Genomic DNA, 14,786 nt, shown 5'->3' on the forward strand with positions numbered 1-14,786 from the left:
GTGGAAACTAAGAAGTTAAAAGCACCTCATTACCCTACACTGTTAATTGACATTTATTTCATTCGGAAACTTCACAAATGTATGAAAATACAAACTAAAGTAAGAATAAGTAGAACTTTAAAAAGTTCTCCTTTCCACATTTTTGAACAAAAATTGTTAAGACATAATATTCCACAATTATAACATTAGCTTTTCTGGAATAGTAAGGATGTTTCACAAGAATAATGAAATTAGCACATTATTAAAAACTAGCATGAGGCAAAACTCTGTCAAGGCTTTTATAACAAGTCTTACAATAAAAGCAGAAGTTTTCATCAATTCATGATTGCAATGGAGAAAATATTCTAGGAAGACCTCAACCATGCACACTATGAAGGATATTGTCAGCTTGAATGGTGTGATAACAAATGCCTCTATTACCAAGCAATAAAATTGGGCAATTGTTTAACAGAGCACATTTAATGTGCGGAGGAACCAAGAAAATCTTCAAAGAAAAGCTGACTTGAGTGAGAGAATGAATAAATTACTCTCATGCAGTTATCATTGGAAGGTTATGAAATATGTTCAGCAAAGACAACGAGACCAGAGATCAGAAAGACTTTTAACAACTTGGCTCATTTTATCCACAACTAGCCCTTTCTTTCAACAATGAGATCTCTCTCCACAATGTTGCAAGGCCATGCTGAATTTCTCAAGCATTCCCTATGTTCCTTTCAGATCCACTGTATTTGTTTTTATTTTGAGATATGTTGTGCAAACAATTTGGATCTGCCTACAGACAAATGTTTCACAATTTCTTTTGACAGAAGCAGGATCAATTCATTCCTGCTGAGTAAAGTAAAATCTTTCCCCATAATGATGATTCATACATGCTGCCTAAATTTTACTATTTATATTCAACCCTGCTGTGTATACATAGAACCATGTACTGTCTGCATGAAGAGTTCTTGTCAGCTGCAATTCATTGATAATACAGGTCACCAATTCACTGAGCAGAAAATCTAACCTGACACTTTAATGGATCATTAAGGAGCTGCTGCCTTTCAGATTGAGACACCATCCACCCTCCCCATCTTTATTTTAATTTTAATCCCTCAGTACCTTAGCAGCTTTTTTTATACTCTTCAGCAAATCAACAAAACAATTAAACAAATTCACTGATTAACAGCCCAGTAAAAGAGTACTGTAATAAAAATTAAATATTTGACCAACAAATCATTACACGGTACTAAATCCCAAATTTCTCACCACAACCACAAACCTCATGGTCACACTGCTCAAAAGAATGAGAAGGTCTTATGCTATGATTCTGAAGTAGAATAGAGCAGTTCCCCTGGTTCCATGACTAATATTTTACCTCAATAAATAAAACAGAGAGATTATCTGTCCATTTTCATGTTGCTGTCTGTAGAAGCATGCTTTGTGCAGATTGGTTACAAATTTTCCTACATTATAGCACTGAATGCACCTTAAAATTATTTCATTGGAAGTGAAATTATGTGGGATGTGCTGAGGTCATGAAAGATGCAATGGAAATCTTTTTTTGTGGTGTTTCTAATATCAATACAAAATGCCTTACAGATCATTACACAACCAGAAAAATGTACTTCTCATGTATTTATTCATTTAACCAACATTTAGCACTACTCAGTAATCAACGAAATAATGCACGCATAATGATCTAAAACCAATCCTACAATCGGTTTTCCATATTTTCATGCTCCAAATGGACACAAGGGTTAAAGTTCATTTATGGCCTGCGGATATAAATATTGAAAACAAATGGTCAACAAGAGTGTGTACGGTGTTCATTTGTAACATGCTGATAAATATACAATCAGCCACATCGAGACCCTCAATTCACCAAATGTGACTGATGACTGATGCGTTTGATAACACTGAGTAAGTGTAGCAAAGTAATTGTTCGCCAGCAAATAAGAACTACCGCTGGATGGCAGCAAAAAACATTCGAATTTTCATCTATTTTATGTACTAATATTTATTTGTATCATTGGCAATGACAGCAAATTCATAACAATGTTACCTCCAGCCACATGAGCACAACCAAGAAAAAAATCTAGGTCAGTCTCTCAGATTTAGTGGGGATCAATGGCACTTTTGGCTTTACTTTAACAAAATATTGTTATGGCCCAACCCCAGGAAATTTATTACAGCAATAGAAAAGATACCCCAAACTATTAAGGCCCCTGTTAGGGGCAATGGGAATGAACTGGCCCCATAGTTATTCCTCTGCACTCTCAGTTGGTTGCAATATGGTTAATTCATAAAGGATCCCTTTTGTTGTAATAACTTTTTACTCGATCTAACTGAAATTTCAATATTCATACATTTCAAAAATATACTTTATTCATTAAAGTATCTTTGTATACATATAGTCACTAAAGCAACTCAGTTCTGTACGGTAACACATGAAGAAACAAACATAAAATATTTTAAAGCAAACCTATCCTTACTGCCTGAACAGTTACATTTTTAAAACCTTCATTGAAGGTCAGAGGACATGACCAACTTTTCAAGCAAGCTGACAGAGTCATTGAGATGTACAGCACGGAAACAGGCTCTTTGGTCCAACTCGTCCATGCTAACCAGATATCCTAAATAAATCTAGTTCCATATCCCTCTAAACCCTTACGATTCGTGTACCCATCCAGCCTCCACCACCCCTTGCATGAAAAAGTTGCCTGTTAGGTCCATGTTCTAAATCAGTGCATAAAGGCTGCAAAAACACCACTTGTGCAGTAAGCAATTTGTGCTAAAAATATGCCATCTTTTGCATCAGCTGTGCTGATTTTGGTTGAAATGGGCTATCTGTTGAAATCTGTTGTGTCACAAACAATGGGCACTGGGAATGAGAAACATAACCCACCTTCAATTGTTCCAAGAGGAGGAAGAAGAAATGGAACAAATTCTGTCAGCAATATCAAAATATCTCAACAAACTATCAAATAGTATGCCACAAATGATAAACTTGGCTCAATATTAACACTCTTGCCACCAGATTAGAGAGCTTTTCATTCAAACCTCATCCTAGAGATTTTTGGATAACCAGTATTGAATGAATGCAGCACTGTTAGAGATGCCGTCTTTCAGATGAGATAATAAGGCAAGGCAATATTTGACCTAAAACAAACAAAAGCAGAAATAGCTGAAGAAACACAGCAAGTCTGGCAGCACCCATAGAGAGAAAAACAGAGTTACGATTTCGATCCTGTGACCCTTCCTCCACAAGGTTCTGAGGAGGGTCACTGGATTCGAAACGTCAGCTCCATTTTCACTCAACAGATGCCATCAGACCTGTTGTGCTTTTCCAGCAATTTATGTTTTTTGTTTGTTTCCAGTATTCACAATTCTGCTTGATTTCAGTGACCTCTCAGGTAAATGATCTCACAACATGATTTGAAAAGCAGAGGAAAATTGGTGTCCTGCTCACTATTTGCACATCAACACCGTAATGTTAGGTAAGGGGTAAATGTAGGGGAATGAGTGGGTTGTACTTCGGCGGGTCGGTGTGGACTTGTTGGGCCAAAGGACCTGTTTCCACACTGTAATGTAATCTAAACACCTAATTAAACATTGTATGGAGATGCTCAATTGGTTTATTTTCATTTTGTAAGTAAGACTTTACAGCATGTAAACAGGTTGCAGGATTTCTAACAATGTCTACTCTTCAAAAGCAATTAATTGACTGCAAAGTACTTTGGGATATCCTGAAGTTGTGAAAGCTGCTAAATGAATAAGTTATTGCTTCCAACTTTCGGAAACATCTGCCAAATGTATAGTTGGAGATGTGTCTCTAGGACCCGGCTCATCAGCCACACAAAGGCCCACAGAACCCATGACCAGTTAAGCAGAATTTCCAAGGCGGACATTTGTTAACAAGTGATTGCTAACATACAGAATTTATTTATACACATATATAGGTGAACAGTAGGGTGGTATTTAGTTTTTAAGTGCACCCCCGAGAATTTTTCTGCACTTTTAAAAATAGCATATTAGCAATGACAACAGGAAATGGATCTTTGGTATATCCATTCTGTTTTCTGTCTCTGTGATACACTGTGTACTGTAGCAGTGTAATAGAGATCTGTGTAATGGCAGGTCCTCTGTTTATTTCTCCATACCTTGTGGTCTTTTATTTTCCCTTTCAATTGTTTGTTGAAGTAGCCCATTAAGTCTGCACCGGCCCTCCAAAAAGCATCCCATCCATACCCCTACTCGATCCCCTCAATCCCACGTTTACCATGGTCAATCCACATCATCAGCATACGCTTGGACTGTGGGAGGAAACCGGAGCACCTAGAGGAAAGGCATGCAGGCAAGGGACAAAAATGAAAACTTCAGACAGACAGTTGCCCAAGACTGGAGTTGAATCTGGATCCAGCAATATTGAGCAACCATGCTGCCCCAACTAGTCCCTCCAACCTTCTCCAGTGAGCCTGTGGAGTTATATTTGGCAGAGGTCTTTTGAGGCTGAGCCTTGAGTATACTTAATGGCCAAGATAGACAGATTTTTAATCAGTAATGGAATCAAGGGTAATGGGGAAAAGATAAGAAAGTGAAGCAAAGAATTATCAAATCAGTCATGATCTCATTGAATGACAGAACAGACTAGATGGGCTAAATGGCGAACAAATACTTCAAAATCTTATGATCTTACAGAAACATGTTTGGCAAATTTCTAGTCTTTAGATATCTGCTTTTTCTTAAGATCAACATTTCAGGCCCAAATGAAAAGGTACACAGCTTTGATAATTATTTTTTTCAGGAGTTTTACTCATTCATGTTCTGTGCAATTCTTTATTTACAGAATATATTCTTTGCCATTGGTGTTCCAGCCCCCTTTCCTTGATGGTCTTCTGACAAGGTGCTTCCCAATACCTATCCCAACTACTGACCATTGATCTTGCTCTCTGATTTCCCACTATTGTTCTTCCAATATTCATGATTATTCCGACATATGGGTTGAATGGCCTCTTTGTACACCTTCTGTGGTTATGTTTTATATGTTCCTTTCAAACAGTAAACATTCCCTGATTTGGTTCTTCTGCCTGTATCTATGGTAGACCACGAAGGAACAATGCAGTGAAACCCAAGCTTGAGCTCACAATCATCAGGTGTTTTGTGAATGTGGAGAGACACCAAGAAATCCCAAACACTACAGATTCGCAAGAACACTGAGCAGAATCAAAGTGAATTCCCAAGAGCTGTGGCACACCTTGGTTTAGTCTCAGTTCCTGACAGATACAGGGAGATACTTGGAGTTGAAATATAAATAGAACATGGAATGATCTATTGATAATTTTGGCCTTAAATCACATAGGTTTATGAACTACAGTGTTAAGAACTTGCTACTTTTAATTCTTGTCCAGAACCTCTTGTTAACATGCAAAACCTAGTGGAGTAATTCTTTCAGTTAATAACTGAGAGATCCAATTGCTTTTTAAAAGCTAATGGTCTCTCTTGAGGTTATAACACTGCAGATCTTCTGCACTACTGACCACAGAAAAAGTTCCAGCTCTTGCTTTAAGGTATGCAATAGGTCCATTGTACATGGCCATAATTTGTACCAGAGTTTCATTATACTCAGCAGAAGGGAATCACATTGTGACCTTTAAGTCTAGTCTTATACAACTATGGGGAGATGATGGCCTAATGATATCATTGCTAGGCTATTCATCCAGAAACTCAACCAATACTCTGGAAACCCACGATGGCAAAATTTGGAATTAAGAATCATTGTCAATTGTCAAGAAAAACCTAACTGATTCACGAATGTCCTTTCAGGGAGGAAATCTGTTATCCTTATCTGGACTTGTCCATATGTTAATCCAGGTCCACACCCAACCCCCAATGTGATTGACTTTCAACTGCCCAATGAAATAGCAAGCCATTTAGTTATATTAATTGCTATAAAGTCTCAACAAATAAATGAAACCAGACATATCACTTCACATCGACCTAAGTACCAAATGATCCTTGAGCTAAAGCCAGAAACATCCCTGTCAACCTTGCACAGTCCTCTTTCCTAACATCTGGGGGTTTGTACCTACATTGGGAGATGAGTTTCAGACAAGGCGAGCAACAGCCTGACATAGACATACTCATAGAATCTTACCTTAGTGATAGTGTCCCAGACACCATCATCATTATCCCTGGACATGCCCTGTCCTACAGACCTAGTTGAGATGGCAACACAGTGGTGTACAGTGGGAAGCAGTTGCCCAGGGAGCCCTCAACATTGACCCCCAGACCACTTGAAGCCTTATTGCTTCAGGTTAAACATGGGCAAGGAAATCTCCTGTTTACCACATTTCGATCTCCCTCAGCTGATGAAATCAGTACTCCTGAATATTGAACAATGCTTGGAGGAAGTGCTAAGAGTAACAAGGGCACAAAATGTGCTCTGGATGGGGATTTCAACATCCACCATCGAGAATAGCTGGGCAGCAGCCCTACAGATTGACCTGGTCAGCTACTAACGGATGTAACTGCTAGGCTGGGTTGGCAGCAGGAGGTGAGGGAACCAACAAGAGGGGAAAACATACTTGACCTCATCCTTACCAATCTATCAGCTGCAGACATATCTGTCCATGACAGTATCGGTAAGAGCGACCACCACTCATTTCTTGTTGAGGTGAAGTTCTGTCTTCTAATTGAGAATAACTGCCATTGTGTTGTGTGACTTTATCACCGTGCTAAATGGGACAAACATCAAACAGATTTAGCAACTCAAAGTTGGGCATCCAAGAGATGCTGTGGGCCACCAACAGCAGTAGAATTTAACTCCAGCACAATCTGTAACCTCTTGGCCTGCCATATGCCCCACTCAACCATTACCATCAAGCCATGGGGATCAACTCTTACTCAATAGAGAGTGTGAGAGGGCATGACAGGAGCAATACCAGGTATACCTGAAAATGAGGTGTTCACCTGGTGAAGCTACCAAACAGGATTATTTGCATGTCAACAGCATAGGCAGCAAGTGATAGTCAGAACTAAGTGATTCTACACCAGTGGGTGGGATGTAAGCTCTGCAGTCCTGCTAATTACAGTCAGGAGTGGTGGTGGACCTTTAAACAACTCACTGGAAGATGAGGCTCCACACATATCTCTAATGATTGTGGAGCCCAACATATCAGTGCAAAAGATAAGGCTGAAGTTTTTGCAGCATTGTTCAGCCAGAAATGCAGACTGGATAATCCATTTTGGCCTCCTGCAATAGTCCTCAGTATTACATGTGCCATTCTTCAGCCAATCAGATTCACTCCACACTAACAGTTGGAGACACTGTATCCTGCAAAGGCTAAAGGCCCTAACAACATTTTGGCAATAGCACTAAAGACTTGTGCACCAGAACTTATCGTTCCAGGAGCCACAATAACACTAGTATCTACATGACAGTGTGGAAAATTGCCCAAGGATGCCCTGTACACAAAAATCCAACAAGGACAACTATTGACCCATCAGTTTATTTGCAATCATCAATAAAGTGATGGAAGGTGTCATCAACAATGTTACCAAGCAGCACCTGCTCAGCAATAACTTGCTCAGTGACGCGCAGTTTTGGGTTCTACCAGGGCCTCTCAGCTCCTGATCTCATTACATCATTGGTTCAAACTCAAGCAAAAGAGCTGAACTCCAGGGGTGAGGTGAGAGTGACAGCCTTTGGCATCAAGGCTGCATTCTACCAACTGTGACATGAAGCAATCCCAGTAAATCTGGAATGAATGAGAATCCAGAGAAAACTCTTTGGTGGTTGGAATCATACCTGGGTCATATGAAAATGGTCATGGTTGCTAAAGGTCAGTAAGCTCAGCTCAAGGACATCTCTGTAGGTGTTCCACGGGGTAATGACTTCAGCCCAACCATCTTCAGCTGATTCATTTAAGACCTTCCCTCCATCCTAAGGTATCTACAGCACATGGACCACAGTTTCAGAGAGTCACAGAGTCATAGAGATGTACAGCATGGAAACAGACCCTTCGGTCCAACCCGTCCATGCCGACCAGATATCCCAACCCAATCCAGTTCCACCTGCCAGCACCCGGCCCAAATCCCTCCAAACCCTTCCTATTCATATACCCATCCAAATGCCTCTTAAATGTTGCAATTGTACCAACCTCACCACTTCCTCTGGCAGCTCATTCCATACACATACCACCCTCTGCGTGAAAAAGTTCCCCTTAGGTCTCTTTTATATCTTTTCCCTCTCATCCTAAACCTATGCCCTTTAGTTCTGGACTCCCCGATCCCAGGGAAAACACTTTGCCTATTTACCCCATCCATACCCCTCATAATTTTGTAAACCCCTATAAGATCACCCCTCAGACTCTGACGCTCCAGGGAAAACAGCCCCAGCCTGTTCAGCCTCTCCCTATAGCTCAAATTCTCCAACCCTAGCAACATCCTTGTAAATCTATTCTGAACGCTTTCAAGTTTCACAATATTTTTCCAATAGGAAGGAGACCAGAATTGCATGCAATATTCCAACAGTGGCCTAACCAATGTCTTGTACAGCCGCAACATGATCTCCCAACTCCTGTACTCAATACTCTGACCAATAAAGGAAAGAATACCAAATGCCTTCTTCACTATCCTATCTAACTGCGACTCCACTTTCATGGAGCTATGAACCTGCACTCCAAGGTCTCTTTGTTCAGCAACACTCCCTAGGACCTTACCATTAAGAGTATAAGTCCTGCTAAGATTTGCTTTCCCAAAATGCAGCACCTCACATTTATCTAAATTAAACTCTGTCTGCCAGTTCTCAGCCCATTGGCCCACTGGTCAAGATCCTTTTGTAATCTGAGGTATCCCTCTTCGCTGTCCACTACACCTCCAATTTTGGTGTCATCTGCAAAATTACTAACTGTATCTCTTATGCTCACATCCAAATCATTTATGTAAATGACAAAAAGTAGAGGACCCAGCACCGATCCTTGTGGCACTCCACTGGTCACAGGCCTCCAGTCTGAAAAACAACCCTCCACCACCACCCTTTGTCTTCTACCTTTGAGCCAGTTCTGTATCCAAATGGCTAGTTCTCCCTGTATTCCATGAGATCTAACCTTGCTAATCAGTCTCCCATTGGGAGAATGCCTTACTAAAGTCCATATAGACCATGCCCTGCCCTCATCAATCTTCTTTGTTACTTCTTCAAAAAACTCAAGCAAGTTTGTCAGATATGATTTCCCCACACACAAAGCCATGTTGACTATCCCTAATTAGTCCTTCCCTTTCCAAATACAAGTACATCCTGTCCCTCAGGATTCCGTCCAACAACTTGCCCACCACTGAGGTCAGGCTCACCGGTCTACAGTCCCCTGGCCTGTCCTTACTGCCCTTCTTAAACAGTGGCACCACGTTTGCCAACCTCCAGTCTTCCGGCATCTCACCTGTGACTATCAATGATACAAATATCTCAGCAAGAGGCCCAGCAATCACTTCTCTAGCTTCCCACAGAGTTCTCAGGTACACCTGATCAGGTCCTGGGGATTTATCCACCTTTACCCATTTCAAGACATCCAGCACTTCCTCCTCTGTAATCTGGACATTTTGCAAGATGTCATCATCTATTTCCCTACAGTCTATATCTTCCTTATCCTTTTCTACAGAAAATACTGATGCAAATACTCGTTTATTATCTCCCCCATTTTCTGCGGCTCCTTGCTGATCTTTGAGGGGTCCTATTCTCTCCTTAGTTACACTTTTGTCCTTAATATATTTGTAAAAGCCCTTAATTCTATTTGACAAAGCTATCTCATGTCCCCCTTTTGCCCTCCTGATTTCCCTCTTAAGTATACTCCTACTTTATTTATACTCTTCTAAGGATTCACTCGATCTATCCTGTCCATAACTTACATATGCTTCCTTCTTATTCTTAACCAAACCCTCAATTTCTTTAGTCATCCAGCATTCCCTATACATACCAGCCTTTCCTTTCACCCTGACAGGAATATACTTTCTCTGGATTCTTGTTATCTCATTTCTGAAGACTTCCCATTTTCCAGCCGTCCCTTTACCTGCGAACATCTGCCTCCAATCAGCTTTCGAAAGTTCTTGCCTAATACCATCAAAATTGGCCTTTCTCCAATTTAGAACTTCAACTTTTAGATCTGGCCTATCCTCTTCTATCACTATTTTTAAACTAATAAAATTATGGTCACTGGCCCCAAAGTGCTCCCCCACTGACACCTCAGTCACCTGCCCTGCCTTATTTCCCAAGAGTAGGTCAGGTTTTGCACCTTCTCTCATTGGTACATCCACATACTGAATCAGAAAATTGTCTTGTATGCACTTAACAAATTCCTCTCCATTTAAACCTTTAACACTATGGCAGTCCCAGTCTATGTTTGGAAAGTTAAAATCCCCTACCATAACCACCCTATTATTCTTACAGACAGCTGAGATCTCCTTACAAGTTTGTTTCTCAATTTCCCTCTGACTATTAGGGGGTCTATAATACAATCCCAATAAGGTGATCATCCTTTCTTATTTCTCAGTTGCACCCAAATAACTTCCCTGGATGTATTTCCAGGAATATCCTCCCTCAGCACAGCTGTAATGCTATCCCTGATCAAAAAAGCCACTCCCCCTCCTCTCTTGCCTCCCTTTCTATCTTTCCTGTAGCATTTGTATCCTGGAACATTAAACTGCCAGTCCTGCCCACCCCTGAGCCATGTTTCTGTAATTGCTATGATATCCCAGTCCCATGTTCCTAACCATGCCCTGAGTTCATCTGCTTTCCCTGTTAGGCCCCTTGCATTGAAATAAATGCAGTTTAATTTATTCGTCCTACCTTGCCCCTGCCTGCCCTGACTGTTTGACTCACTTCTGTTCTCAACTGTACCTGTTTCAGATTGATCTCTTTCCTCACTATCTCCCTGGGTCCCACCGCCCCACCTTACTAGTTTAAATCCTCCCGAGCAGCTCTAGCAAATTTCCCTGCCAGTATATTATTCCCCTTCCAATTCAGGTGCAATCCGTCCTTCTTGTACAGGTCACTTCTACCCCAAAAAAGATTCCAATGATCCGAAAATGTGAATCCTTCTCCCACACACCAGCTCCTCAGCCATGCATTCATCTGCTCTATCCTCCTATTCCTACCCTCACTAGCTCATAGCACTGGGAGTAATCCAGATATTACTACCCTTGCGAACTTCCTTTTTAAACTTTTGCCTAACTCTCTGTAATCTCCCTTCAGAATCTCAATCTTATTCCCTTCCTATATCATTGGTTCCAATGTAGACAATGACCTCATGCTGGCCCCTCTCCCCCACGAGAACATTCTGCACCTTCTCTGAGACATCCTTGATCCTGGCACCAGGGAAACAACACACCATTCTGCTTTTTCACTGCTGGCCACAGAAACGTCTATCTGTACCTCAGACTAGAGAATCCCCTAACACCATTGATCTCTTGGAACTTGATCTACCCCTCATTGCATTAGAGCCAGTCTCAATACCAGAAACTTGGCTGTTCGTGCTACGTTCCCCTGAGAATCCATCACCCTCTACATTCACAAAAGACTCCTGCACTGGGTGCCTACCTCTCTTACCCTTCCTGGAGTTAACCCATCTATGTGACTGTATCTGAGACTTTCCCCCCTTCCAATAACTGACATCTACCACATGTTGTTGCTGTTGCAAATTCCTCATCGCTTCTGTATCTCCAACCGATCCATTCAATCTGAGAAGATTCGCATCCAGCAGCATTTATGGCAGATATAATCCACAGTAACCCTTAAACTCTCTTTAAACTCCCACATCTGACAAGAATTATATATCACAGTGGTTCAAGAAGGCAGCTCACCACCACCTTTCTCAAGGGCAACTAGGGGCGGGCAATCAATTCTAGCCTAGTTCACAAAGTCAAAATTGGACACAGTTTTTTTTAACCTCAGGAGAGACCAAGGCTTATTTTGTTTCAAAACACCTCGCCTTGGGCTGGATAGCACATAGAATCAAAAATGTTCTTACCGAGCTGCAGTTAGCAAAGTTCACCATGATATGGCATTTACTGGATTAGTGGTGCTGGAAGAGCACAGCAGTTCAGGTAGCATCCAACGAGCAGTGAAATCGACGTTTCGGGCAAAAGCCCTTCATCAGGAATAAAGGCAGTGAGCCTGAAGTGTGGAGAGGTAAGCTAGAGGAGGGTGGGGGTGGGGAGAGAGTAGCATAGAGTACAATGGGTGAGTGGGGGAGGAGATGAAGGTGATAGGTCAAGGAGGAGAGGGTGGAGTGGATAGGTGGAAAAGGAGATAGGCAGGTCGGACAAGTCAAGGAGACAGTGCTGAGCTGGAAGTTTGAAACTAGGATGAGGTGGGGGAAGGGGAAATGAGGAAGCTGTTGAAGTTCACATTGATGCCCTGGGGTTGAAGTGGTCCGAGGCGGAAGATGAGGCGTTCTTCCTCCAGGCGTCTGGTGGTGAGGGAGCGGCGGTGAAGGAGGCCCTGGACCTCCATGTCCTCGGCAGAGTGGGAGGGGGAGTTGAAATGTTGGGCCACGGGGCGGTTTGGTTGATTGGTGCCGGTGTCCCTGAGATGTTCCCTAAAGCGCTCTGCTAGGAGACGCCCAGTCTCCCCAATGTAGAGGAGACCACATCGGGAGCAACGGATACAGTAAATGATATTAGTGGATGTGCAGGTAAAACTTTGATGGATGTGGAAGGCTCCTTTAGGGCCTTGGATAGAAGTGAGGGAGGAGGTGTGGGCGCAGGTTTTATAGTTCCTGCGGTGGCAGGGGAAAGTGCCAGAATGGGAGGGTGGGTCGTAGGGGGGTGTGGACCTGACCAGGTAGTCACAGAGGGAACGGTCTTTGCAGAAGGCGGAAAGGGGTGGGGAGGGAAATATATCCCTGGTGGTGGGATCTTTTTGGAGGTGGCGGAAATGTTGGCGGATGATTTGGTTTATGCGAAGGTTTGTAGGGTGGAAGGTGAGCACCATTGCATAGTGACAAGCTTACTGACTGGTTGCCCGTGCAGAATCTGGGCTGAAGCGTTTAATTTGGTCCTGGCTTTACTGTCTGCTTGCGTTATTCGAATTGTTATATTCACGAGAGTAAGCCACATTGCGTCTGAAAAATGTGGTTTGAAAAACAGAACCAGTTGAGGGACCTTGATTGGCCTGGAACTTTCAGATCCATGCCACTGCCCCCGCCCGCCCTCCCTCTCAAAAACGAGCCCCCAAAGAAAGGTCTAGTGAACGTGTCGTGCTTGAAGCCTGGAGCGACACCGCGTACTTCTCTGCATAAATCATTTTCACCATTGGCAAAGCAAAGTTCACTAGTCCGCTTAAAAGGTTTGGGTTTGACCGTGTATCGCCTGTGCTGTTTTGTCATGTGAAAAGGCAGAAGAGGGAGTCAGAACCAATCCTACCTATATTGCACTTACAATGTGTGGAAACGTCCAGGACCCGAGCTAATTGTTGTTCACCAATTTGCTCGGTCCCAGCCTTCACTCTCATACAAGTTGTCGCTCTGGATTGGTTTTAAAATTCTCCATGTTACACCCGCGCAGCTTTTTCTCTTGTGTGCCTCCTGTTCTTGCTTCCTTTCTCTCTCCCTCACGATCTCTGCTGGGGTCTTCTTCCCTGGAGATTTCCCCCCTCTCTCCCTGTCCTGCCCTGCCCTGCCTCCCACGGGCCAGTTGGTGGCAGTGCGGGTCAGGGGAGGATCAGGGAGGGACTGAGTTCAGGAACAGCCCCATTCCCGGGAAGTGGACGGGCCCGCCCTCAGCACTCACTGGGAAAGCTCAGCTCAGCGCCAGTGCAGGCAAATAAAGTTAAAAGTTGCGTTCTTGCAAGTTCCTGCACGTTGTTGATTCTTACTCCAATTTGTTTCTGGATATCTTGAGAATCCCGGAGGAACTGTGTGGGATTGTGCAATTACAACACGAGCCGAGAGACGCCATCAACGAACAGTGTCGCGGGGTTAGCATTGTAAAGTTTGAGTGTGTTCCCAACTTCCAGGCTGCAGCAGCCCCTCGCTGTTCAAGGGCCTCGCTGGCTGAAGCATGTTCAGCAGCAAGTTCTATCTCGAGACCTAAAACCAGGCAAAAGCCCAGGCTACTTGATAATTGATTGACATATCCACGTTCGAGGTACATTACTGCCTTCATGGCTATGTGTTTTTGAGTTTGGAGACAGTCGCTGGTTTATGTTTACTGTTCCAAGCTGCCACTTTTGGGATTTGTGTCGTTTTGTTTGTTCACCCGTGGATGACAAATCGGGCTGGGGAATATTCAGAGAGAAAAAGTGTGTTGCTGGAAAAGTACAGCCGGGCAGGCAGCGTCCGAGGAGCAGGAGAGTCGACATTTCGAGCATCAACTCTTCATCGGGAAAATTCATTCCAGAGACGGTCTTCCTTTCTTCTAAAGTAGTTCTTTTCAAATAAGGTACTTGCGGCCCCCTCCCAAACTGGGTTTGTGGTTCAGTGAGTCACAGCATTAAAGCTCTCCGGCGGCAAATTAATTATTCACTGGAACTACCACCTCATTGCCCTGACTTCAAACCGAGCCCAGTGAAATCTGGGCACTGAGCGGACCACTTTCCTGGTTGATAAGCAGGTTCTCCTGTTGGGACCTCGTGAGATTTCTGCAGCATGTCACTGTGGACCCCTCCAGGATTGAATGATATCATTGTAATTTCTCGCCCCACATGTACGCCATGTTACTCTGATTCTGTCGGCGTCTATTGTACATAACTGATTTCTCTTCTCCCCCCCCCCCCCCCCACATCCAACCCTGTCAAGAAGGGTGCAGTATATCAC

General features: G+C 43.0%; 1 protein-coding gene and 1 long non-coding RNA gene across 4 annotated transcripts in view; one reads left to right on the plus strand and one right to left on the minus strand.

The window, feature by feature from the left end:
- Nucleotides 1–203: 203 nt before the first annotated feature.
- LOC140463160 (uncharacterized) lies at nt 204–13,602 on the minus strand. Its single transcript, XR_011954619.1, has 3 exons — nt 13,411–13,602; nt 6,583–6,716; nt 204–1,757 (listed from the first exon to the last, which is right to left on the minus strand). It is a non-coding gene; the product is annotated as an uncharacterized lncRNA (long non-coding RNA).
- snx21 (sorting nexin family member 21) overlaps nt 13,602–14,786 on the plus strand; it is a 49,187-nt gene continuing 48,002 nt past the window's right edge. The window contains exon 1 of one of the 3 annotated variants that reach the window (XM_072556927.1): nt 13,602–14,412. The gene's annotated coding sequence lies outside the window, so the exon portion shown is untranslated. The other 2 variants (XM_072556928.1, XM_072556929.1) reach the window with 2 other exon arrangements.

Source organism: Chiloscyllium punctatum, chromosome 37 (assembly GCF_047496795.1).
Source record: "Chiloscyllium punctatum isolate Juve2018m chromosome 37, sChiPun1.3, whole genome shotgun sequence".
Lineage (NCBI taxonomy): Eukaryota > Metazoa > Chordata > Chondrichthyes > Orectolobiformes > Hemiscylliidae > Chiloscyllium > Chiloscyllium punctatum.